Here is a 20,404-nt window from a genome sequence, read left to right as displayed (position 1 = left end):
GGAGGCTGAGGTAGGAAGATTCCTTGAGGCCAGAAGTTCGAGACTAGCCTGTGAAACATAGTGAAACCTCATCTGTAAAAATTTAATAATTGCTCTAATTAGAATAATACTAATTAAAAATTGCTTTAACTAAAGCAAATGCTTTGGAAAGATTCAATATATCTGAATCAGCAAAGAGACATTGTTCTTATTTGCTAGAGGCAAAGCAATGTATTTTTTAAATTACTAAAATCTAGGATTTCCCAGTCAGACTATTATGTAAATGTCCTTAAACTCATAGCATTTTTACAGAAAACCACAGTTAGATATTGCCAGCAATGCATTATCAATGGTGTTTTGCCAGAAAGACGATGAGAGCTCTTTTCTGTAAGCTCACACTCACAGAGAAAAATTCTTTGGTATGTCTTAAAAGATTGGGAAATGAGGAGATATACCTAATGTAAATTACGAGTTAATGGGTGCAGCACACCAACATGGCACATGGATACATATGTAACAAACCTGCATGTTGTGCACATGTACCCTAGAACTTAAAGTATAATAATAAAAAAAAAAGATTGGGAAATGAACAATCCAAAAATAGAATTAACAGTCCCACTTATAACATCAACAATAGGAAAAATGGACCCATCATCAGTCACCAAGACCTGAGAACAGAGAGTGGCAGCCCCTTCACACAGGCAGCAGAGCAAGGAAGCTGTCAGCCAGCGAGCCTCCTGGAGTATACATACCTGAGATGGGCAGAACTGGGGACATCAGTTCTCTACAGCAGCCCTGCAATGAGGAGCTGGAGTGGTGTAGAAAAAATTCCAACACTTTTTGCTGGTAAGTGGCTCTACTCATTCATTTATCCCTGTCGCTGGTTCCCTTCTTGAAGCTTGAAAATAATCTGAACTTTCCATGTCAAGAGTAGCTGGCCTCCTCCCATACATTAATTTTCTGTATTGGCTAGGTATTGGCTGCAAACACAAGATTAAATTACACAAGAGAGTCGGGTAGTGAAACTGCTCCCACTCAGGCTGAGTCACCAGATTCACCCGCTCAGGTTTCTGGGGTTGGCTGTTAGCTTGGGTCTGCATAGCTACCTCTCAGAGAACACACTGGCCACAGCTCCCAAGTTGTAGTTGTTTCTGCCTCCCCTGACCCAGAACTGCTACTTCCCTCAACATTTCCAGGGATTCGTTGCATTTCATTTTGTCTTGTGTTTTCTACTGACCCTGCCTGATTTTTGTTTTATGTGCCTTACCTGACATTTTGGGGGTTATTCACATTTTAAAAATGTATTTTCATTTTCCCTGTAAGAGAGAGCCTGTGTTTCTGGCTTGCAAACCAGGCTGGGGATGGCACCTTCCCCAGAGCTCAGGTATTCTGGGTGAGGACTGAGTGTGGGGAATGTCATGAGATTTAGCCTACTCCTGTAGGCAAAAGGACCTTTTGAAACACACAAGTGGGGATAGTTAGGTATTTCATACACATAACATAGTTGTGACACAAAAGCCAGAGAAAGATAATCACCAAATATTCTAGGACACTGGTCCTCAATATTAGTGTGCATGAGAGCCACTAGGGCTATGGATGAAAATGCAAATTTCTGGGCCTCACTCCGAGAGATTCTGATTCTGTAAACCTGTGGGGAGTCCAGGAATCTGCATTTTCAAAAAGCACCTGTATTAGTCAATTTTCACACTGCTATGAAGAGCTGCCTGAGACTGGGTAATTTATAAAGAAAAGAGGTTTAATTGGCTCACAGTTCCGCTTGGCTGGGAAGGTCTCTGGAAATTTACAGTCATGGCAGAAGGCAAAGGGGAACCAAGGCGTATCTTACATGATGGCAGGAGAGAGAGAGGGAGAAAGCGCCACACTTTTTAACCATCGGATCTCAGGAGAACTCACTCACTATCATGAGAAAAGAATGAGGGAAACTGCCCCCATGATCCAATCACCTCCCACCATGTCCCTCCCTAACACGTTGGGTAATTCAAGGTAAGATTTGGGTGGGGACACAGAGCCAAACCATAACAGCACCCATGACTTTAATAAATGGAGTTCACCAATAACTTCTGTGAAAACAAAGACTAACCAAATGAGAAAGCAAAGGCTATCTATTCTACAACAAAGAAGTCAGCCAACATCACTTCCATTTTGGGAGAGACTCAGAGACCAGCAGAGGAGTAGGAAAGCTTTATAGTGGAAAAGGTATCATCCTTTTTTTCACATGTTCCCTGATTGGCGGCTGTTGGCATGGAGAAGTTGAGGATAGCTAACTAGATGCACGGCATCCTATGGGATTGGTTTAGGGTACATATTTGGCTTTCCTAGGTTGCTCCTAAGTTAGAAACAGGAACAAAAATTTGGGAAGCTGTCAGTAATTAATCAAGTCCTGGCCACTTGGAGCTGACTGTTACTGGATTTATTGTTTAGTTTCCTAGATTGTTATTAGAGATAGTCTGACTTCCTACAAGTGTGACTTACAGCAAGTGGCTTCCTGGGCTGTTTATTGTAGAAAAGTGGGTTGATTTCCTAGGCAGGCTGCTGTAGGTTATGGGTCAGAGTTCTGTTTTTATATGTGGTCTGGCCATTGTCTGTATATTTTGTCTCTCATCTCTGAGAAATACAGCCATAAACCAAGCTCTTTTTGTAACACAGAGCAGAACTTCAATACAGGGGACTGCTTTCTTCATTATTGCTGTCATCTATTTATTGCTGCTTTTTGACAGTGATGATCTCAAGGCTAAAACAGCTGAACACCCCATTTAATTAGGCTAGTTCAGGGCTCTAACTTACATGCTTTACACAACCACTGCCTTCTTAGGCATGGCAGATAACAAGCATGGAATATTATTGCTAGTCTTGGCTTTGTGGTGTAAAGTTGGTTTTCATACAGCTCCCAGAAAGCTCTCTACAGACATTAGTGGAGCCAAAAGTCTTCAAGCTTTACCCCATCTTATTTCCTGCTTCTCTTGTGCCCATAGGTCATTGTCTTTCCTGTGACAACTCAGGTTAAAGATAAATCTTGGTTTTCTCTCTTTATGGCTTCCACAATGCTTATCTTCTTTGTCGTAATCCTGGATATCTATGTGGATTCCATTTGTTCAGTCAAAATGGAAGTTTCCAAATGTCCCCACAATTGATCCTTTCCTGTTTTTATTAGTGCTTTGTAAATTTCTGAATACATCCAACAACAGTCTGACTTCAGGCTATGAACAAAACAGCATACCAGGAAAGTGCAGAACACATCCTGTCTGGAGGAGTGGTAGTGAATGCTAGGTCTTCATTTTGTCCACCAATGTCTTTTCATCTCCCTCTAAGAGAGGACGGAACGCTTTTTGCCTCTGTAGAATCATTCTATGATGTGTTGACCAGCAGTCTGGGTCTCATCTCAGATGTATTTCACACACTCTATGACTGCTGTGTTTTAGTCATGATATTTATTGCTGCCCTGATGAAAAGATGGAATGCAATGGGATTTTTCTCCTATGGGTGCACCCAAATAGAAATTCTCTCTCTATTTATTAATAGACTTTTTCTTTTTTTCCAAGAAAATTCCATTTGTATTTCAATTGGTATTAAAACAAACTTACAAGTGTTCTGAAGGAATTGACCTCTTCCCTAAAATGCACCTTTCCACTCTGAGCAGCAGCACTAATGTACTGTATTTCTTTGACACCATCACCAAGTATGAGCCACATCATCGATTTGATAGCAGATTTGTAAAAACCAAACCAAAACATTACATTACATCCAGAATGTGATGATTCTTCCAAATCACTTTCAGCCATTGGCAGCAATCACAGTGACAGGCTGTCCACTCCCACTCCTCCTCTGCAGGCTTAAGCTATTAGAAAATCTATTCTCTAACGTATTTGAAAGTTCTAAGGTCAAACAAGTTTTAGTGCTGCTTGATTCAGCTGCTCATCCATGTCCTCAAGGTCCCAGCTTGTGTTCATCTCTGCTTTGTGGTACTGACTGTACTGGTTTCGCCTCCAGGCTCCTGGCACATGGGTGGAACAGTTCTGGTATCACATCCAAACACAGCAATGTCCAGAGACCCAAAGAGATTCTCAGTCTTTTTCTTAGGAAGGAGGGACCTTCCTAGAAGCCCCATAGCTTTTTTCCTTTCTCATTGGAAAAACAGGGTCACTAGTCCACTCTGAAACCAATTTCTGACATGGGGTGGGGGCCACTATAATTATTTAAGGTCAAACAGAATGTACCCTCAGGTGGTGGTGGTGATTTTTGTCATAATTGCAGATCTTGGACCTACAAAATAAATGTGATGCACAACAAAGAATACTTGCCTATTAGTTAAATTGCCTAATTTAAACTCTCAGTTTTGTTGAATTAGTATTATTGGAAATTAAACTGCCTTTTGAAAGTTAGCTGGGAGCTTCTGACACATAGACGTTCAGCATCTCAGGGATAATTCTTCATAAAAGGAATAAACTGGTCACTCCAATTTCTCCTAGCTTTGAAAGTCGTAGAGTCTATTCTGGAGAACTATTTAATGAGGCAGTTCTGAATGCAACAGGAAAAGTTCCATGTAACAAAGCTTTCTGCTTCACCATTTCATCATAATGTAATCTTTTTCATTTTTATTTTTTATTTGTACAGACTCGGGGTGTACATTTACAGGTTTGTTAAATGGATATACTTCATAATGGTGAGGTTTGGGTTTCTATTAATAGATTTTTCTAATGGCAAAACTTGTTTTTGTGTTGGTCAGTGGCTCAATTGATCCTCTAGGATTAGATACACATATTAACACCAGTCTCAGCTACAGGGCTGGTAGTAAACCTGATTGGTATCTATGCCAATAACAATACCTATTGAGCTTCTCAGTGAAGATGTGACTCATCTAATCATAGCCATTAGTATCATATACATGGACACCATGACTGTGAAACAGTTAACAGCCATTAATGAGGCATGAGTGCTAGAAGAAAGATGACACACTTGGCAATGTGGGTGTGATCATATCCATTATGCTCACAGAGCAGTGTGGGTGGCTTATTGCTTAACTCTTCTATTCTCTTTTTACTGCCATATGAATACCTCTCAGTGTTGTCCCATTAATTAAAGATGCCTGTCAGGTTATCAGGTCATCCTTTTGAGACTACCACCAGAATATCCAACAGATATACATACTTATTTTAAAAACTGAGGCTTCATACTACACTGAGACCTTCACTTTTTGATATCATTCTGCCACTATTGGGACAGGACCAACTGATACAGACGTAACACCCAATGTGCTGGAACAAAGAATAGTACTACAAGTTGTAGGAGTAAAGACACTAGATTAAACAACTTAACAACTCAAGTGGAAAAAGGGTTACTTTCAACATATGTCTGATCTAAGAACTGGATTTTATAATGTTCTGGCTATAACAAAACAAACGAAGAGTATGAAGTACTACAAAAGACGGTACTTACATCATGTAAGATAACTCCACAACTACCCTGGGGTATGAGCAATAAAGAACGAATGACTCAGTATTTATGTCGCTAGAAGTAAAAAAATTGTACATAATTATACAGAAACATGTCACCATATTTTAAAAAAATAATAAAACTCCTCATTATTAAATCAAGGAATACTTCTCACAGGAAATTTAAATACAGAAGGAAACATTAATTGTATAAATAAAATAATTGTTATTTAAATTACATATAGAAACAGAATTTTAAAATGTAAGAACATGATGTATCATATCATGTTGGAAAACAGACAAATAGTAACGAGTTCTAATGAAGACAAAAATCACTTCTGGGTGTTTACTTCTTGTCAGAAGGTATCTCCACTATAAACTGTATTTGCATGCTGAAAACAAACACCTACAGTAAATGTTGAACAACTTTTTGCAAAGCCAAAGGATAAAATAGCAAAAAAGTTGTATTTTTATGGATTCTCTGTGTATAAAACTCGTTCCTAATTATAACAAGTCCATTAAGTAAACTCTACATTGCCACTTTAACTGTATACTAAATTATTTGGAAAAAATGCAGCCACTGATACGAACCAAGCAATGAGAATATGAAAGTATAATATTACAGTTTTTGATGTATCATAAAACCAACACTGGAGAGCCACAGGGGGCAAGGGGAGCCCCCATCCTCAGCCAAAAAAGGCAGTGAGTGATTGTGTTGTTGCAGAAATCAGGAGGACCAGAGAGACCTCAGGGTGAAATACAGGAGGATCTTTATTGAGTACACTCAGACCCAGCAGACTTAACATCCAAAAACTGGGCCCCGAACAAAGACAGGGTCTTGCTTATACACCTTCTTCTGAGTGGCATGAAAGTGAATGTACAGAAGCAGAACAAAGGCAGTTTATCAAACAGTGACAGGTTCATAACTCAGGTTTACATCTATCTCTTGCTATGCGGCCCCGATGGCTGTTATCTAGCTTTTGCTCAAAGGAGTCTTGCCCAAACTTATGTCCTTTGCTGCGATGCCTAGATGGCTACAATCTAGGCTCACTCGAGCATGTCTTGTGACCTTTGTTATGCAGCTCAGATGAAAAACAGAAACTTACAGTTATTAGTGTCAGGCCTCTGAGTCCAAGCTAAACCATCGTATCCCCTGTGACCCGCACATATACATCCAGATGGCCTGAAGCAACTGAAGATCCACAAAAGAAGTGAAAATAGCCAATTCCTGCCTTAACTGATGACATTCCACCATTGTGATTTGTTCCTGCCCCATCCTAACTGATCAATTGACTTTCTGACAATACACCCTCCCCACCCTTGTGATAACTTACTTTGTAACATTCCCCCGCCCTTGTGAATGTACTTTGTATGATACACCCTCCCCACCCTTGAGAAGGTAATTTGTAATATCCTCCTCCACCCTTAAGAAGGTATTCTGTAATATTCTCCCCAGGCCTTAAGAAGGTACTTTGGGCCAGGCGCAGTGTCTCACGCCTGTAATCCCAGCACTTTGGGAGGTTGAGGTGGGTGGATCACGAGGTCAGGAGATTGGGACCATCCTGGCTAACATGGTGAAACCCCGTCTCTACTAAAAATACAAAAAAAATTAGCTGGGCGTGGTGGTGGGCACCTGCAGTCCCAGCTACTCAGGAGGCTAAGGCAGGAGAATGGCATGAACCTGGGAGGCGGAGCTTGCAGTGAGCCAAGATTGTGCCACTGCACTTCAGCCTGGGCAACTGAGCAAGATTCTGTCAAAAAAAAAAAAAAAAAAAAGAAAGAAAGTACTTTGTAATATTCTCCCCACCCTTGAGAATGTACTTTGTAAGATCCACCCCCTGCCCACAAAAAATTGCTCCTAACTCCAATGCCTATTCCAAACCTACAAGAACTAATGATAATCCCACTACCCTTTGCTGACTCTCTTTGGGCTCAGCCCACCTGTACCCAGGTGATTAAAAAGCTTTATTGCTCACACAAAGCCTATTTGGTGGTCTCTTTACACAGACACATGTGACATTTGGTGCCAAAGACCTGGGGCAGGGGGACTCCTTCAGGAGACCAGTCCCCTGTCCTCACCCTCATTCCATGAGGAGATCCACCTACCATCTTGGGTCCTCAGACCAACCAGCCCAAGGAACATCTCAGCAATTTCAATCAGGTAAGTGGTCTTTTCATTCTCTTCCCCAACCTCTCTTGCTGTCACTCCACCCTTCAATCTCTCCCTTCCTTAATTTTGGTTCCTTTCCCTTTCTGGTAGAGACAGAGGAGACGTGTTTTATCCATAAACTCAAAACTCCAGGGCTGGTCATGGACTCAGGAAGACAGTCTTCCCTTGGTGTTTAATCACTGTGGGGATGCCTGCCTGATTATTCACCCACATTTCAGAGATGTCTGATCACTGCGGGGATGCCTGCCTTGATCCTTCACTTTGGTGGCAAGTACCACCTCCCCTGGGTGGCAAGCACCACCCCCTCCTCCTCCATGTCTCTACCCTCTCTTTTCCCCACCCCAGGGCACACTCCAATACCTTCACCCTGATGAAGTCCTATTCTTTACTTTTACACTCTCTTATTCTCATTCCCGTTCTTGTGCCACCCTCTACCTCTCCCCAGCTATCTCCACCACACTATCAACCTCACTCAGTCTCTCCTAGCCATTTCTAAACCTTCTTTAACAAACGATTGCTAGCTTTGCATTTCTTTTTCCTCCAAAATCGCCGAGGCTTCAACTTACTGCTAAAAAAAAAGGGGGACTCTGCATATTTTTTAAAAGAAGAGTGTTGCTTTTACCTCAATCAATCTGGCCTGGTATATGACAACATCAAAAACTCACGGATTGAGCCCAAAAACTCACCAACCAAGGAAATAATTACCCTGAACCCCCTTGGGCACTCTCTAATTGGATGTCCTGGGTCCTCCCATTTCTTAGTCTTTTAACATCTGTTTTTCTCCTTCTCTTATTTGGACCTTGTGTCTTCCGTTTAGTTTCTCAATTCATACAAAACTGCATCCAGTCCATCACCAATCATTCTATATGACAAATGTTCCTTCTAACAACCCCACAGTATCACCCCTTACCCCAAAATCTTTCTTTTATCTTTCCCATTCCAGGTTCCCACGCTGCCCCTAATCCTGCTCAAAACAGCCATGAGAAACATTGCCCATTATCTCTCCATACCACTCCAAAAAATATTCTGCCACCCCAACACTTCACCACTCTTTTTATTTTCCTTATTAATATAAGAAGACAGAAATGTCAGGTCTCTGAGCTCAAGCTAAGCCATCATATCCCCTGTGACCTGCACATATACATCCAGATGGCCTGAAGCAACTTAAGATTCACAAAAGAAGCGAAAACAGCCAGTTCCTGCCTTAACTGATCACATTCCACCGTTGTGATTTGTTCCTGCCCCACCCTAACTGATCAATTGACTTTGTGACAATACACCCTCCCCGCCCTTGCAATAATGTACTTTGTGATATTCCCCTGCCCTTGTGAATGTACTTTGTACTACACATCCTCCCCACCATTAAGAAGGTACTTCGTAATATTCTCCCCCACACTTAAGCAGGTATTTTGTAATATTCTCCACACCCTTGAGAATATACTTTGTAAGATCCACCCCCTGCCCGCAAAAAAATTGCTCCTAACTCCACCGCCTATCCCAAACCTATAAGAACTAATGATAATCCCACCACCCTTTGCTGACTCTCTTTTTGGACTCAGCCTGCCTGCACCCAGGTGATTAAAAAGCTTTATTGCTTACACAAAGCCTGTTTGGTGATGTCTTCACACAGACGCACATGACAATTAGCTATAGAAAAACAGGACCTCATAAAACTTGCAGAGTGGGTACAATCACACACTGGAGGGGGTTCAAAGGGACTTTTACTTATGCTAAAGACGCAGGGAAAATTTATTTCTTCATTACCCCTGGGAAAGTCTCCAGAGCACATTCCTTCCAGCTCCAGCCACTTAGATAATGTTATCAGGTCCTCGCCTGGGTCCAGGCTGTGCCTGTTACTGCCCTTGGGATGTGTCAGCATAGTACAGAAAGCTTGCCTTTTTTAAACTTATTTTTCTCTCTCTAACGTTCTCCCTTTCTTTATTTGCCCACCTCAATGTTACCTAGCCTTGGAAACTGTGCTTTTTCCATGGATCTGTGGAACCTGTGAATCAGGAGATCTCACTCATGAGCCCACACCACCAGAGCCTTAGGTCCCAACCACAGAGCTGCACAGAGTCTCAACAGCTGTTGGGCCAGAGTCTGCCTAAGACTAGCGAGTTCTGGGGAGGAGGGCCAGCCATCATCACTGCAACTGCAGCTGCCTGCTGCTTGTGACGTCTGAGCTCCCATCACTGCGGCTGCCTAAAAGGCTGAACTCCCACTGGGGAAGGGCAACAGCCATCACTACAGCTTGGGGCTGCCATTTCTCCCCTGCTAGTGCCGGGGAGATTGGATGGCTTGGACCCAGGAGGTATTCCCCACAGTGCAGCACACCGGTTGTGGCAGATCGTGGACTCTGCCTCTTTAGGCTGGACCCTGACCCATCCCTCCTCACTGGGCGAGGCCTCCCTGCAGGAACTTCAGCTACCCCAGCCAGGGCCTTAGGGAAAAGATTCTGATCTCCATAAGCCTGAGCCCCTAGGGGGAGGGGTGGCCATGGCCTCCACAAACCAGCAGACTTAGTCTTTCCCCCTGCTAGCTCTGAGGAATCCAGGCAGCCCAGATGAGTGGGTTTCCCCCCAGCACAGCACATTCCCTCCACCAAGGGACAGCTAGAGTGTTTCATTAAGTGGGTCCCAGATTCTGTGCCCCCCCCAACTGGGTGAGACTCCCCCAACTAGGGGTCACCAGACACCTTATACAGGAGCGTTCCTACTAGCATCAGGTCAGTGCCCCTTGAGGACAGAGATCCCAGAGGAAGGAGCAGGCACCCATCTTTGCTGTTCTCCAGCTTCCTCGGGTGACATCTCCAGCTGCAGAAGGGACCCAGGGGAATAGGGCCTGAAGTGAACCCTCAGCAAACTGCAGAAGTCCTACAGAAGAGGGGCCTGTTAAAGAAAAACAAACTAACAGAAAGCAACAACAGCATCAACAAACAAGTCACCATAAAAACCTCATCCAAAGGTCAGCAGCCTCAAACTAGAGAAACTTACGAAGAGGAGAAAGAATGAATGAGAAAAACACTGAAAGGAAATTAAATTTTGGGACCCCAAATGCATCTGGCTAAAAGGAAGAGTCAAGCTGGGAACTGGGTCATGCAAACTTGCCTCCCACTTTTAGTTCCTAAATAAGATGGCTACAAGATGAAAAGCTACATGCCTCCCCCATATTTGCCCATAAGGATATTCCTAGTGAATGGTTAAAACTTCATCATGGCAATGCAAATTGATAGCTTATCTTTCCAGGTGCTGTCATCCTGGCCCACAGACATAAATGCATATCTGCTTGTTTCCCTACCACATTCTGTTTGTGTTATCTTATGTAAAATGCTGATTCCCCACATTTTTCCTCTGCCCCTTTTATGTCCTCGTATGTAAAAATGCAGATTCACTTGCATGAAAACTGTATACTTCTCAATATCCCACCCTTTCCCCTTTAAATTTGGAGCCCTTAAAATCATCTTCAGAGAAAGGCATAGACCTGTTTCCCAGGTGCGTCCTTAACTTTGGCAAATAAATCTCCTAAAATGAGACTTGTCTTGTCATTTTCCTTGATTAACAGTCAGCAGCCTCAAAGATTGAAACTAGACAAACTCATATAGATGAGAAAGAATCAATGAAAAAACACTAAAAACTGAAAAGGCCAGAGTGCCTCTCCTCCTCCAAATGATCATAACTCCTCTCCAGCAAGGGTACAGAACTGGGTGGAGGCTGAGATGGATGAGTTGACAGAAGGCTTCAGAAGGTAGGTAATAAACTTTGCTAAGCTAAAGGAGCATGTTGAACCCAATGCAAAGAAGCCAAGAACCATGATAAAGGGTCATAGGAGCTGCTAGCTAGAATAACCAGTTTAGAGAGGAACATAAATGACCCGACGGAGCTGAAGAACACAGCACAAGAACTTCGTGATGTGAACACAGGTATCAAGCAGAAGGATAAATATCAGAGCTTGAATACTATCTTGCTGAAAAAAGGCAAGCAGACAAGACTGAGAAAAAAAGAATGAAAAGGAATGAACAAGGCCAGGCACGGTGGCTCAGCCCTGTAATCCCAGCACTTTGGAAGGCTGAGGCAGGTGGATCACGAGGTCAGGAGTTCAAGACCAGCCTGGCTAAGATGGTGAAAACCTGTCTCTACTAAAAATACAAAAATTAGCCAGGCGCAGTGGCAGGTGCCTGTAATACCGGCTACTCGGGAGGCAAAGGCAGGAGAATCACTTGAACTCGGGGGGCAGAGATTGCAGTGAGCTGAGATTGTACCAATGCACTCCAGCCTGGGTGACAGAGTGAGACTCCATCTCAAAAACAAAAGAAAGAAAAAGAGCGAACAAAACCTCCGAGAACTATGAGACTATGTAAAAAGACCAAACCTATGACTGATAGGAGTACATGAAAGAGATGGGGAGTATGGAACCAAGTTGAAAAACACACTTCAGGATATTATCCAGAAGAACTTCCCAAACCAGCAAGAGAGGCCAACATTCAAATTCAGGAAATCTAGAAAATCCCAGTAAGATACTCCATGAGAAGATCAACCCAGAGACACATAATCATCACATTCTCCAAGAATGAAGGAAAAAATGTTAAAACAGCCAGAAAGGCCAGGTCACCTACAAAGGGAAGCCCATAAGACTAACAGTGGACCTCTCAGCAGAAACCCTACAAGCCAGAAGAGAGTGGGGGCCAATATTCAACATTCTTGAAGAAAAGAATTTCTAACCCAGAATTTCATATTTGGCTAAACTAAGCTTCATAAGCAAAGGAGAAATAAAATCCTTTTCAGACAAGCAAATGCTGAGAGAATTCATCACCACCAGGCCTGCCTTGTAAGAGCTCCTGAAGGAAGCACTAAATATGGAAAGGAAAAACCAGTATCAGCCACTGCAAAGACATGCTGAAGTACAAAGACCAATGACACTATGAAGAAACTGCATCAACTAGTCTGCAAAATAACCAGCTAGCATCATGATGACAGGATCAAATACACATAACAATATTAACCTTAAATGTAAATGGGCTAAATGCCCCAATTAAAAGACACAGATTGGGCCTGGCGCAGTGGTTCATGCATGTTGTGTAATCCCAGTACTTTGGGAGGCCGAGGCGGGTGGATCACCTGAGGTCAGGAGTTCAAGACCAGCCTGACCAATATGGTGAAACCACGTATCTACTAAAAATACAAAAATTAGCCAGGCATGGTGGCATGCACCTGTAGTCCCAGCTACTCGGGAGGCTGAGGCAGGAGAATCACTTGAATCCAAGAGGCAGAGGTGCAGTGAGCTGAGATCATGCCACTGCACTCCAGCCTGGGCGGCAGAGTGAGACTCTGTCTCAAAAAAAAAAAAAAAAAAAAAAGACACAGATTGGCAATGTGGATAAAGAGTCAAGACCCACTGGTGTGTTGTATTCAAGATTCAAGAAGCCTATCTCCATGCAAAGATACACATAGGCTCAAAATAAAGGGATGAAGGAAAATTTACCAAGCAAATGAAAAGCAGAAAAAAGCAGGGGTTGCAATCCTAGTTTCTGACAAAACAGACTTTAAACCAGCAAAGATCAAAAAAGACAAAGAAGGGCATTACATAATCGTAAAGGGATCAATACAACAAGAAGAGCTAACAATCCTAAATATACAGGCACCCAATACAAGAGCACCCAAATTCATAAAACAAGCTCTTAGAGACCTACAAAGAGACTTAGACTCCCACACAATAATAGCGGGAGACTTTAACACCCACTGTCAATATTAGACAATCCTCAAGACAGTAAATCAACAAGGGTATTCAGGACTTGAACTTATCTCTACATCAAGTGGACCTGATAGATATCTACAGAACTCTCTACCCCGAAACAACATAATAAACATTCTTCTCAGTGCCACATGGCACTTACTCAAAAATTGATCTCATAATTGGAAGTAAAACATTCCTTAGCAAATGCAAAGGAACTGAAATCACAACAGTCTCTCAGACCACAGTGCAATAAAATTAGAACTCAAGATTTAAAAACTCACTCAAAACCACATAACTACATGAAAATTCAACAACCTGCTCCTGAATGACTCCTGGGTAAATAATGAAATTAAGGCAGAAATAAAGAAGTTCTCTAAAAACAATGAGAACAAGAGAAAATGTACCAGAATCTCTGAGATGCAGCTACAGCAGTATTAAGAGGGAAATTTATAGCACTAAATCCCTACATCAGAAAGCTAGAAAGCTCTCAAATCAACACCCTAACATTGCAACTAAAAGAACTAGAAAACCAAGAACAAGTCCCAAAACTAGCAGAACACAAGAAATAACCAAGATCAGAATGGAACTGAAGGAGATAGAGACATAAAAAACTCTTCAAAAAAATCAATGAATCTAAGAGCTGGTTTGAAAAGAAATTAATAAAATCAATAGACTGCTAGCTAGACTAAAAGAGAAGAGAGAAGAATCAATAGACACAATAAAAAATGATAAAGAGGATAGCACCACTGACCGTGCAGAAATACAAACAGCCATCAGAAAACATTATAAACACCTCTACGCAAATAAACTAGAAAATTTAGAAGAAATGGACAAATTTCTGGACACATACACCCTTCAACACTAAACGAGGAAGAAGTCAAATCTCTGAATAGACCAATAACAAGTTCTGAAGTCAAGGCAGTAATAAATAGTCTACCAACCAAAAAAAGCCCAGGACCAGATGGATTTACAGCTGAATTCTACCAGAGGTACAAAGAGGAGCTGGTACCATTCCTTCTGAAACTATTTCAAACAATTGAAAAGGAGTGACTTCTCTCTAACTCATTTATGAGGCCAGCATCATTCTGATACCGAAACCTGGCAGAGATACAACAAAAAAGTAAAACTTCAGGCCAATATCCCTGATGAATACCAATGCAAAAATCCTCAAAATACTAGCAAACTGAATCCAGCAGCATATTAGAAAGCTTATCCACCACGATCAAGTTGGCTTCATCCATGGGATGCAAGGCTGGTTCAACATATGCAAATCACTAAATGTAATTCATCACATAAACAGAACTAATGACAAAAACCACACAGTTATCTCAATATATGCAGAAAAAGGCCTTTGACAGAATTAGATATCCCTTCATGTTAAAAAAAACTCTCAGTAAACTAGGTATTGATGGAACATAGCTCAAAATAAGAGCCATTTATGATAAACTCACAGCCAATATCCTACTGAATTGGCAAACCTGGAAGTATTCCCTTCGAAAACTGGCACAAGACAAGGATATCCTCTCTCACCACTCCTATTCAACATAGTATTGGAAGTTATGGCCAGGGCAATCAGGCAAGAGAAAGAAATAAAGAGTATTCAAAAAGGAAGAGAGAAAGTCAAATTGTCTATGTTTGCAGAGGACATGATCCTATACCTAGAAAACCCCATCGTCTCGGACCAAAAGCTCCTTAAGCTGATAAGCAACTTCAGCAAAGTCTCAGGATATAAAATCATTGTGCAAAAATCACAAGCATTCCTATACACCAACAATAGACAAGCAGAGAGCCAAATCATGGATGAACTACCATTCATAATTGCTACAAAGAGAATAAAATACCTAGAAATACAGCTAACAAGGGATGTGAAGGAACCCTTCAAGGAGAACTACTAACCACTGCTCAAGGAAATCAGAGAGGACACAAACAAATGGAAAAACATTCCATGCTTGTGGATAGGAAGAATCAATATCATGAAAATGGCCATACTGCCCAAAGTAATTTATAGATTTGATGATATTCCCATCAAACTACCATTGACATTCTTCACAGAATTAGAAAAAAACTGCTTTAAAATTCATATGGAACCAAAAAAGAGCCCATATAGCCAAGACAATCCTAAGCAAAAAGAACAAAGCTAGAGGGATCACACTACCTGACTTCAAACTATATGACGAGGCTATAGCATGGTACTGGTACCAAAACAGACACACAGACCAATGGAACAGAATAGAGATCTCAGAAATAAGTCCACACATCTACAACCATCTGATCTTTGACAAACCTGACACAAACAAACAATGGGGAAAGGATTCCCTATTTAATAAATGGTGCTGGGAAAACTGGCTAGCCATATGCAGAAAACTGAAACTAGACCCCTTCCTCACGTCTTACACAAAAATTAACTCAAGATGGATTGGATTCGAGACTTAAGTGTGAAACCCAAAACTATAAAAACCCTAGAAGAAAATCTAGGCAGCACCATTCAGGACATAGGCATGGGAAAAGATTTCATGACCAAAACACCAAAAGCAGTTGCAACCAAAGCAAAATTGACAAATGGGACCTAATTAAACCAAAGAGTTTCTGCACAGCAAAATAAATTATCATCAGCATGAACAGACAACATACAGAATGGGAGAATGTTTTTGCAATGTATCCATCTGACAAAGGTCTAATATCTAGAATCTACAAGGAACTTAAACAAATTTACAAGAAAAAAAACAACCCCATCAAAAAGTAGGCAAAGGATATGAACAGACACTTCTCAAAAGAAGACATTTATGTGACACACAAACATATGGAAAAAAGCTCAACATCACTGATCATTAGAGAAATGCAAATCAAAATCACAACAAGATACCATCTCATGCCAGTCAGAATGGTGATTATTTAAAAAGTGAAGAAACGACAGTAGCTGGCAAGGCTGTGGAGAAACAGGAATGCTTTTATACTGTTGGTGGGAATGTAAATTAGTTTAACCATTGTAGAAAACAGTGGCAATTCCTCAAGGATCTAGAACCAGAAGTACCATTTGACCCAGCATTCCCATTACTGGGTATATACACAAAGGAATATAAATCATTCTATTATAAAGATACATGTACATGTATGTTTACTGCAGCACCGCTCACAATAGCAAAGACATGGAATCAGCCCAAATGCCCATCAACGATAGACTAAAGAAAACGTGGCACATATACACCATGGAATACTATGCAGCCATAAAAAGGAATGAGATCATGTCCTTTGCAGGGACATAGATGAAGCTGGAAGCCATTATCCTCAGCAAACTAACACAGGAACAGAAAACCAAATACTGCATGTTCTCACTCATAAGTGGGAGCTGAACAATTAGAACACATGGACACAGAGATGGGAACAACGCATACTGGGGCCTGTCGGTGGGGGCAGGGGAGGGGAAAGCATCAGGATAAATAGCTAATGCATGCAGGGCTTAATACTAGGTGATGGGTTGATAGGTGCAGCAAACCACCATGGCACACGTTTACCTATGTAACAAACCTGCGTGTCCTGCGCATGTATCCCAGAAGTTAAAATAAAATTGAAAAACAGAAAAAGAAAGAAAAAGAAAAAAATTACAACAAAACAAAAAGTGATTGGGGTGAGGTAATGGAGACTTTCACTTTCAGCTCTATAGACTTCCATCATTTTGATAGGACATATATATTCATACATTGCTTATCCAATAAAATCAATCTAAATTTTTTTTTAAACCAACCCCTCTGTAAAATAAGTTTTCTTGCTTTTGATGAAAAGGAAAACTCAATTGGCCATTTTTGTGTGGGTCTATTTCTGGATATTCCATTACATTCCATCGATCTATATGTTCTTCCATTCACCAATAAGATACTGTCTTGATTACTACACCTTTATAAAAAGCCTCAGAATCAGGTCCCTAAACTTTGCTCTTCTTTTACAAAATTGTCTTGGCTATTCTAGTCCTTTGGCCTTTCCTTACACATTTTAGAATCAGCTTTACAATATTGACCCCCTACCCCTGGCAAAAAAAAAAAAAAAAAATATCCTCCAAGGCTGTTAAGTTTGCTTTGAATGTACATATCAAGGTGAAGAATACTGACATCTAACAATGAGTCTTCCAGTCCATGGCTACAGTATATCTCTCCATTTATTTAGATCTTTATGTCATCAGTTTTTTAACTTTTCTGCATACAGATCCACACATATTTTGTTTGATTCAGGCCTAGATATTTAATTTTTGTTACAATTTTAAATTGCTTTTAATTTCAAATTTGAATTGTTCAGACAGTGAACAATTCAGACAGTGAACAATTCAAATTTGAATTGTGCCATAGACTACTGTTTATAGTCTACAGAAATACATTTTATTATTTTATATTAATTGACTTGGTACTCTGTGAACTTGCTACCCTCATTTATTTGTCCTATGAATTCTTTATAGACTCCTTGGGATTTTCTACATCGGCAATAACGTCTGTAAATAGACAGTTCATCACTTATTTTCCAATCTGTATGCGTTTTTGCCTCATTACACTAGCGAGGACTTCCAGTACAAAGATGAATAGAAGTAGTGAAAATGGACTCCCTTGCCTTGTTCCTGACCTTAGGAGGAAAACATGCCATCTTTACCATTAAATATGATGTTAGCTGTAGGATTTTTGTAGATGCCTTTTACAAAGTTAAGCAAGTTCCCTGACATTTCTAGTTTTCTGAGAATGCATTTTATTCTGCTTATGTTTTAATTACTCAGAAACCCATATAACTTCCAGTGAGATATTAATGTCTTAAGTTTTATATTTTGATCACCATTAGAGAAATTATCTTTATTAATAGATGCATTTTATAAAGCTGAGATTTTCATAATCATAAAGGCAATTTCCTCATCAAGTGTCCAACTATTTCAAACATCAAGGTCTTTAAGCAAAGATCTTCAAAAATTTTATAATTAAAAATAAATCACCAATAAAGAGAGGCAGCTTCTATTAAATATTTAGTTGTTATTAAACTAATATTTAATTTTAATTTCCTTACAGACTTAAGTTTATTAGCTTGAGGCAAACTTTAATAGTTAAAAATTATTTATCATTTTGCAGTCTTAAAAATATCATTTTGTCAATTTTAAATGGTCACTTTTCTGGTTAAGGCTACCTTGTATATAAAAGTATCAAACTTCCCAAAAACATTTTGGAACCATTTCTACTTAAAGAGACAGTATGTCCTTTTAAAAGATCAACTGCATTATAACTTAGATTATCTGATAAAATATCAATTTCAACAAATGGTCAAAAATTAGGTTTTACAGACAGGCATGATGGCTCCCACCTGTAATCCTGGCACTTGGGAGGCTGAGGCAGGAGGATAACTTGAGGCCAGGAGTTCAAGACGTGCCTAGGCAACACAGTGAGATCCCATCTCTACAAAAAAAAAAAAAAAAATTTTTTTTTTTTTGAGACAGGGTCTCACTCTGTCACCCACGCTGGAGTACTAGAGTACAGTGGTGCAATCTCAGCTCACTGCAGCCTCAGCCGCCCAGGTTCAAGTGATTCTCCCACCTTAGCCTCCCAAGTAGCTGGGACCACCAGCGCACATCACCAAGCCCAGCTAATTTTTGTATTTTTTGGTACAGGTAGGGTTTTACCATGTTGACCAGGTTGGTCTCAAACTCCCAACCTCAAGTGATCCACCCGTCTCAGCCTCCCAATGTGCTGGGATTACAGGTGTGAGCCACCGTGGCTGGCCAAAAAAAAATTTTTTTTTTAATTAGCCAGGAGTGGTGCTGTGTGCCTGTAGTCCCAGTTACTCAGGAGACTGAGGCAGAAGAATCGCTTGAGCCCAGGAGTTTGAGGGTGCAGTGAGCCATCACCACACCACTGCAGGCCAGCCTAGGTGACAGAACAAGACCCCAGTCTCTAACAAACAACAACACAAAGTTAGTATTGCATTAAGAAAAGAAACAATCTCAAAATGTGAATCAAGAAAGAGCCTTGACAGTGATTGAAAGTAATTATTTATCTTAAAATCCAGGTTTGAATGTAAAAAATGTTTACTAAATGTGATTAATTTCTCCCCATTATAGAAGAAATGTGACACTTCAAACTTTTGATTATGGTATATACACTTAATGCATTGCATTTTTATAGATTTTAGTTTAACCAGTAATTCAGAAAGCCATTAAAACATAAATTGAAACTTTATTTTTATATAAAAATTTATCATGCTGTTTGAGTTCATTTTTTAAAAATACTTTTGTATTTGTCATTGAAACTGCTGAGGCTCTCAAATTCCATAGCTAATGACTGTGTTTCTTTAGCTAAATAATTCTTTCAACTAAAGACATTAAGTGTACAGAGTCATCTTTCAGCTCTTGTAGCTGCTTCTTCTGTATATCAGCAACAAGAGTAAGAAATCAGAAACATTAGGACTCTAAGTTGAACAAAGGCTTTCATTTCATGTTAAGCCTGTTTTACACCTACAATGAATCACATCAGTCTTTCTTACAAAACATATTATAAATAAACTAGGATATAACAATAGGTTATCTCAGCAACAGAAATACAACTCCTAAGTAGAAACACAAACATGGAAAACACAAGTGTTTCTTCTAACAGAGTAATTTGTATACTGATTATTTAAAGTTTTTGACTGTGTACTAATTTGAAAGAAATATGTAGGCTAAGCACCTTACATGCCAAGCACCTTACAGAACTGAAGACATTCTAAGTAACAGTTTGCCTATATTCTTTCATAAATATCCCCCCTTAATGGCCTCTTCACAATAAAACATGCTGTTTAAAAACATAAATGTGTACCACTTCTCAGTGGAATCCTTCCCTAGATATCTGCTTCTTACAAGTGTTTTTTTATGAGGCTATAGGCATTTGAGAAGAAGGGCAGAGCAAGATGGTGCACTAGGACTCTCTAGTAATCATTGCCCACACAGAAACATCAATTTGAATGACTCATGCACAAAAACACCTTCAAAAGAGCTAAGGAAACCAGGTGAGAGATCACAGTACCTAGTTATAGCATAATAAGAAGAAAAGATGCATTGAAGAGAGTAGGAAGAACAATT

The sequence above is a fragment of the Nomascus leucogenys genome, chromosome 17 (assembly GCF_006542625.1).
Source record: "Nomascus leucogenys isolate Asia chromosome 17, Asia_NLE_v1, whole genome shotgun sequence".
Classification (NCBI taxonomy): domain Eukaryota; kingdom Metazoa; phylum Chordata; class Mammalia; order Primates; family Hylobatidae; genus Nomascus; species Nomascus leucogenys.
The sequence above is the reverse complement of the archived record's forward strand: the minus strand, read 5'-3'. Positions refer to the sequence as shown.